At 41.5% G+C, this 7,086-nt stretch overlaps 1 long non-coding RNA gene across 45 annotated transcripts; it reads right to left on the reverse strand.

Moving 5' to 3' along the window:
* Window positions 1-469: 469 nt before the first annotated feature.
* Window positions 470-6,661, reverse strand: LOC119295426. 45 transcript variants are annotated; one of them, XR_005144007.1, is made up of 9 exons: window positions 6,162-6,661; window positions 5,804-5,944; window positions 5,698-5,742; window positions 5,169-5,200; window positions 3,973-4,854; window positions 3,764-3,889; window positions 3,560-3,611; window positions 3,156-3,481; window positions 470-1,034 (listed from the first exon to the last, which is right to left on the reverse strand). It is a non-coding gene; the product is annotated as an uncharacterized LOC119295426 (long non-coding RNA). The 45 variants fall into 45 exon arrangements; XR_005143996.1 differs by having other exon boundaries at window positions 3,973-4,867; XR_005144010.1 differs by having other exon boundaries at window positions 5,152-5,200.
* Window positions 6,662-7,086: the final 425 nt, after the last annotated feature.

A 7,086-nucleotide genomic window follows, 5' to 3' on the forward strand; every position in this document is an offset into this window, starting at 1 on the left:
CCTTTTTTGTGAGATAGAAACACACCTTTTGTATTATCATGTGCAACAAATATATGAAGAACAATTATTTGTATGCATCATACAAATGACCTATTAGGGTATTTGATACTTTTCACTATATAAAAGTACGAGACATTTCTCGCATAGCAAACAACCATTTTTCCTAAAAAAAAAGCGTCGTGCCTTTTCTCCTTATAATTAACTGCTCGTGCGTTGCAACATGCTAGACACATTATGATGATTTATCATCGACAACGGGGCATACTTCTTCTTTACCCACTATCTTCGCCTCTAATTCAAGCTCGTCACATTTTTCAATAACCTGGCGTCAACTCCCTTCCTACCTGCCTCCCCCCTCCCTCTGTCTGTCTATCTATATATGCACTTGCATACTGTTGTAACAAATAGCGATTAAGGAACATGCAAATCATGCAGATGTGTGCATGTTGTACGCGTGTACAGTGTTGTCTGCATCTTCTTTGTGATCGCTTTATCAAACCCAACTTAGTTAAGTAATTTTACAAATTGCATCTCTACCAAACCATCACGACCGGAGGTTCGACCAGGGAACCAGTGACACATCGCCTGGCAGATCCGGTTTAAAAAAAGGGATATGGCAACACAGCAGGCCCAAAATTACACACCAGACCAAAACACTTGCTAGAACGAATACTGGATGGAATTAGCTACAGGACGGCCAAGAATCCATTGAATAAACAAAACATTACAACCCTAATATACCGAGGACTCAAGGTAACGGGTGGCATGCAAGACACATTGATAAGGTAATGTTCTTCACCCTCATACGGCGCTCAAGCACCGATAACATGGCAGAATCACAGCTTGCGATCAGGACTCCTGGATTGTATGGTCCATATGCTCCTCCCCTACACCACCACTGCCACCATCAGTTACATTGTTTGTCGCCCTCCACCGTGTTACGAGTATGGGGAATAAGAAGCTACATCACCATTGTTGTTTCTGTTCCGTCCAGCAGTGCTGCTCCTCATGGTCTTTGCATGAGCTCTGCGGTGCTGAAAGCGCAAGTGGATAAAGAAGTTAAAGATGAATCACACCCTTTTGAGGTGCCATCATATAGTGTGTTGTTTATTTTGTCAAAATCACATCATAGAAATTCGTTTTCATCATGCAATAAATATACGGTCCAGCCAACAACTACGTGGAGAAAGCACATAATGATAGAACGCAAATATGACAGAAATACTGCTTATCCATGAACCTCGCCATCTAAACAACAATTAAATCTAGTTTAGGAAATGTCAACAGCCAGATATGGCAAAAACACATAGTACATTCAACATAAAGGTGGGGAAGAAACTGGAAAGCAGACTAACACACATTACTTGCATCCAGTTAGTGTAAAGAACATCACAAATACCACATGATCACCTATCATGCACTTGTGGACCGACTGGGATAGAAACAGATAAAGGGCCTCTCAATAACCAACCAGTTTACAGTACACTGTTTGATGAGCTTCTTCGGCCATAACATTTCCAAAATCACAAGTTCAATTAGGCTATTGTTGCAATTTAGTGTTTTATTTAGATTCACATGGAGCCCATTTTAGTGAAATCGAGAATTGTACACATCGTGCAAACAGAGCTGGCATCATTTGGTAATTTGGGTGGCCAAGACAAAAAGGACGATTAAAGATTACAGATTTCAGAAACAACTCACCAAATATGAAAGGTGATTTTTCATGCAAGTGGATCATTTTAGACAATGTTAGATGTAAAATTTCTAGAATTCTATATTGGAAACAACATGAAACAAGAAATATTTGAGAATAGTAAAATTTGGATCAACAAAACATAATGATGCCCAAGAACTACTGTGAAGAACATTAAATTATGACATGAGGTTCCTGATGAATTGAATACTTGAATAGTCACAAAGAGCCGAACTGAGTGCAAAACCTAAAGTTCCAAAGCTAACGTGAATAATAGCTGTGAGTGAGTTGACACCACATGTGTATTTGCGAATGACTTAATACATACACATGGTCCAATAAACAATATAAGTAATGAAAATTCTAGATAACCATAAACTATTTGCTCTTATTCCAAATACTTATTGGCATATTACTATTGCAATATAATTAGAAGGCATACACTACAACAAAAAAGGAGATTCCGCTTCTCTTTGCATGAGGGGTGCTAGGGATTTTATCTCTCCAAGGCGTACCCATAGTTGTACCCAACAATATAGAATCTGCAGAAATAGAAAATGCTAGACATGATAGGCGACAGAGCGGACAGCGCCAGCCTGGACTGGTGGACAACGATAAAGGAAGGAGAGGCATGTAGGAGTCTAAACTGCAGCCATCAGCGATCAGCTAAATCAACTGAAGAAACAACTATCGTAGAGGAAAATAGCTACCTTATAGCAGCATTGTTGGTTGATTTACGAGCTTCATAAGATATCACAATAAAAAGTATGGAAAAAACATTACTGATTTATTTCACCGACCAAGAGCAGAAGCAACAAAAATTCAAATAAAAAAGACTTCTGAACAATTTTGAAATAACACCAATCTTGTACAAACTATAATTGTCCCGAAGACATAGGCATGAAAAGATCTGAATTTTCAGTTATTCTATCTTGCATTCTTAGCTATGCATGCAAGCAATTGTTAGAACGTGGCTGAAATCTGATTAGATATACTCTGTTAGAATATCTTCCATGAAGGAGAAACATAGCATTTGACAACCTACCTAATTATAATGGTATACTAAGAGTTCATTTGCTTATCCCCTGTAAAAGATAGTTATTTTCTTGACAATTTTGGAAACAAAACCAAACTGCCAATTAGGAGAATAAAAAGATCATGATAAAGCTCATCCATATTAAAAACTAAAATGGCTGACCTAATCTTCTCAGGATTAAAATTGGAGGAATGAAAGTGCTGGGGAATAAACCTCGAACGAAAAAGAGAATTATGCTGGTACACCATGAAAGGTTTCAAAACTGTTGGAACACTTAGTTGTAGCATATTGAAAAATGCAGGAGATATTTGTTTCCATTTTGAATGGGCCTATAATGATATTTATAATAAAAATCTTAATTTGATCAGAAGCAATATATGAAGTATTTATTAAGAGGCTTGTTTTGGAAATAATAATTCGACCCACCTCTGTTGATAGAGGCTTGCGCATTAAGCACCTCACTTTCATATGGATAGTAAAGGAAGAATACACATCGCTGGTAAGATTCACACCTCCACCATCAACATATAACTTGCACTTCCCTTCAAGAGAATTTTTTCCAGAGGGTTGTAGCAAATGTAGGACAGTTAAGTATTATTCTTCTGATTATACGGTTGGGATGGTAGATATCCAAGGCGTATTCCATATCATCTTTCTTCAGGGGTGCTGCTTCAGAAACTATTGCATCCGGAAGTATGTGTATCCTGTCAGAGATGCCCTCCAAAATATTGTATTTTTTCACAAATGGCAACCTTGGAGAATTGTAACACGGAATTTCTGTCAGTATAGTGGCAATACCTCTTATAAAGCAAAATATGTACAATACTAACTCTCGATAATCCAATAGCTCTCAATAATCGTCAGTATCCCATCTCCCTCCAGCTGCATGACGGAGCCAAAAAAATTAGTGAAACCTGACCGAAGTCTAACCGTGGCAAGAAATGTCAAACCCAAGTAAATGCTATTAGAAAGTTAGAAACTGAACGTAACATCTTTGAAACCATGTGGAAAACTCGTGACAAGGCATATGTTACCTTTGCTCCACGAACTGATCAACGCCTCAAGTAAGGTATCAAACAATCACAACAATAAGTTTTCTGTTGCAGAAATACAATGATCATCTATTTTCTGGTACAATAATTACAAGTATCATCTAGTTTCTGCAGAAAATGAGTAGCAGAATCAAACTAATTTATAAATTTAAGCATACAACAATCATATAAACAGGTGTTAAGCTTCCTACCTCCTAAAATAGCTCATGCCTTGTGCATTGAAGCATTGCCCAACAAGACCGCTTTTCCTGATCCAGTTTGGAACACTGGGCCATGGTACTGTACACACTCTGCCTAAATTTCATAAGAGGAAAACTGAATCAGTAACACACAACCTCAAGAAAATACAGTTGGTACAATTATCAAACCTGGATAGTTTCTGGATATTGAGCAACATTCAATCTTGACTCTGTAGAGAAAAAGGGAGAAAGCAAGTCTTACGTCTAAATGGAGGGTCCATTTCTCTCATTATCCCTTTGCATCAGGCACGTCGTCACTGGTCATCCCACTATCCCATTACAGTACATACAGAAACGAACAATGGAATAGTTTGACTACTGCAAACCAAAAATTGGTCACATAAGCTCCCACTTCACTTGATACCAGTCTTCTACAGCTCCTCCCTGACCAACACCCTGGCCCTCCTTATAGCCCTCTCGCTGGCAAACACTGATCTTCCCGATCCAGTGCAGAACAGCTGATCGTCTCCTGCATTGATAGTTGTTCCGGACTTCCCATCACCGGGGTGCAGTGTGTTCCGAGCTGCAGGTTCCATTAGTAAGAAAAAGCTAGCCACCAGTTAAACAAAACCATATTTGTTCAACCTTGGAGACGCACGGGAACGACCATTTCAGTACGTAGGAATGCACGTGCATGCTCACTCCGACCGGGCTGAATAGAGAAGAGATGAAGGGAGGAGGTGATGCCTTGCACAAAGAGGTCCGTCATGGACTCGACGCGACATCCGTCAGCAGGCGCATCCTCGGATGAAGCGGCAGCTATCCTCGCACCGCGCCCCGGCTATCCTCCTTACAAGGGAGAAAGCATGAGGCGGAAACTACGGCTCCAGTATTCTGCAGTTCAATACTAAAACATGATGACAAGACCATTAGCTGTCTGAAGGTTTTAACTACACCAATAATAACATAATTAACAACTCTAACTCTATAGGATCATAATCTATACGATTGGTCAATAGAAGGACCAAATCTCAAAATCTATCTACCCATTCATTTTCCATAGTTTTACCTGAATTAGGAGCATGTTCTAAGATTGGTACTATTTCACAAGGTAAACAAAATAGCTATATATCCATATGCAATCATCATAAATATTAAAATTATATCAATGGTGTAAAAAAGAAAACTCACAACTCAATTGTACTTACACATGATCTCTTGGAGTGCCTCTCCTTAATATCTGTTTCTACCAAGACAGAGTAACAAACATAACAACATCAAATGAGCAAGATAGTTATGATCAGATCTCTGGAGAGTAGGAGAATAAATTGTTCTGTAAAAATGGCAATACACGTGATCAGTTATTACCACCAGAATTGGATGCCTTCAGTTTGATTTTGTGAGGTAAGGAAACGGCATCGCGTGCCCATGCGTTTACATAATTGAACAAAATTAAGGAGCAGAACTAAAATGCCCATTTCCATAATTGAACAAACTTTAAGCAGCAGTTTTGTGACCACAAGTTTATTACTATGGACATTTGCATTTGTCTAGTTGTACAACTGATTACCACTTAGATATATCACATGAGAAAACACCAAGTGTCTGATGCTACTGCACTGTTACTAATCTGATACCTAAATATCCTCTAGATCACATACTACATTTAGCACAACAAAATGGCAACGAACAAGGAACAAATATAATTACTAAAGTCAAACCATAATTAGCTATCACCTCTCCCATTCACCCTCCAACTCTCCATTAGCACCTACCCTGGACCTGAACTAACACCAAATCAGCAGAAGGAAAATTCAAGTTAGGTGTGAGTCTAGTTGGTTACCATGTCCGCAGTCACCGAGGTCTCACGACGCGGTCCTCCCACAGCTCCGGGCAGCACCTCCCATATGTTTTGGATGCTCTCAGGAACATGATCTGCACCCTTCACCCGGTGCAATGTACCAGCCTGTATACACCGCCTAGCCTGTTGCATGATTATAAGATATCATTATGATGAAAAAATTCAGAACAGTATAACTACATAAATGGTGTAAGAGAATAATGCCAATCCAATATTGTATCATTTATTGAAGCTTTTAAGTTTGTCCTGGACATATTTTGAGATGCCCATCTAACATTCAGAATACCAGGTCATACCATGCAATCCTAGATTTATACCATCAAAATAGGCAGGTCCATACATAAATGTTGGGCTTCCTCCAATGGTGCCTGGCCAGATCCATGGCGGCCAGGGAAGGGATAGGAGCAGCTCTCGCAGCACAAGATTCACGACAAGTCAGGGAGGGAGAGGAGGGGATCCAGCAGTGCGAGATCCATGCCGATTTGGGGAGGGAGAGGAGCAGCATGTGGGAGAAGGGAAGCACACGCGCGGCTCGTGGAGGAGGAGGGATTCAGGGAGAGATGCGAAGATCGGGGGCTGGTTAGGGTTCCCTACGCCGCCACGTGATGCAGCACGGCGGGAGGGGCTGGCCCGGAGGAGCGACAACCCGGCGCGTCCATCGGCCGGGAGCCTGGCCAGCGCCAGTGGCTCCCTCCATCGTCGCCGCCATCCGGGGAGGGACGCAGCCACGGCGAGGCGGACGAGCCTGGCAGCGCGATTCGATTCAGCGGGTGGCTGCATCTGAGGGAGACGAGAGCCGGTTAGGGAGGATAGGGCGTATCGACTCGGGGTAGTATGGAGGCCACGATCTTTTTTCGCTGGTTTAATTTCGTAGGTTTTATTTCTGTTCGTTTTTCTGGCGTGCGAGAGAACTACGTGGACGTGGTTTTGGTTGTTTTTTGGAACTCGGAGGTGGGAGGGAGGACGGAAAAAACCATGGTAGGTGAGACAAAAATTAGCCGACGGAGACTACCAACTGCTCCATCTCTACTCCTAATGGAGCAGTTGGTAGTCTCCGTCGGTTAATTTTCGTCTGATTTTTTTTCGTCCTCAATTTCGTTGGTTAACCATCGTAGAGTTATTTTCCGTCTCGCCTATCTGTCTCCCACCGATTTTTTTATCGTTCAGCCCGCACCCAGGAGACGCTCCTCTCCTTCCTCTCCTATGCGCTCGATCCCCTCTCACGCCTAGGGTTCGTAGAGGTTGCGCCGCCACCGCTCGGCTCG

The sequence above is a fragment of the Triticum dicoccoides genome, chromosome 4B (assembly GCF_002162155.2).
Source record: "Triticum dicoccoides isolate Atlit2015 ecotype Zavitan chromosome 4B, WEW_v2.0, whole genome shotgun sequence".
NCBI classification, from domain to species: domain Eukaryota; kingdom Viridiplantae; phylum Streptophyta; class Magnoliopsida; order Poales; family Poaceae; genus Triticum; species Triticum dicoccoides.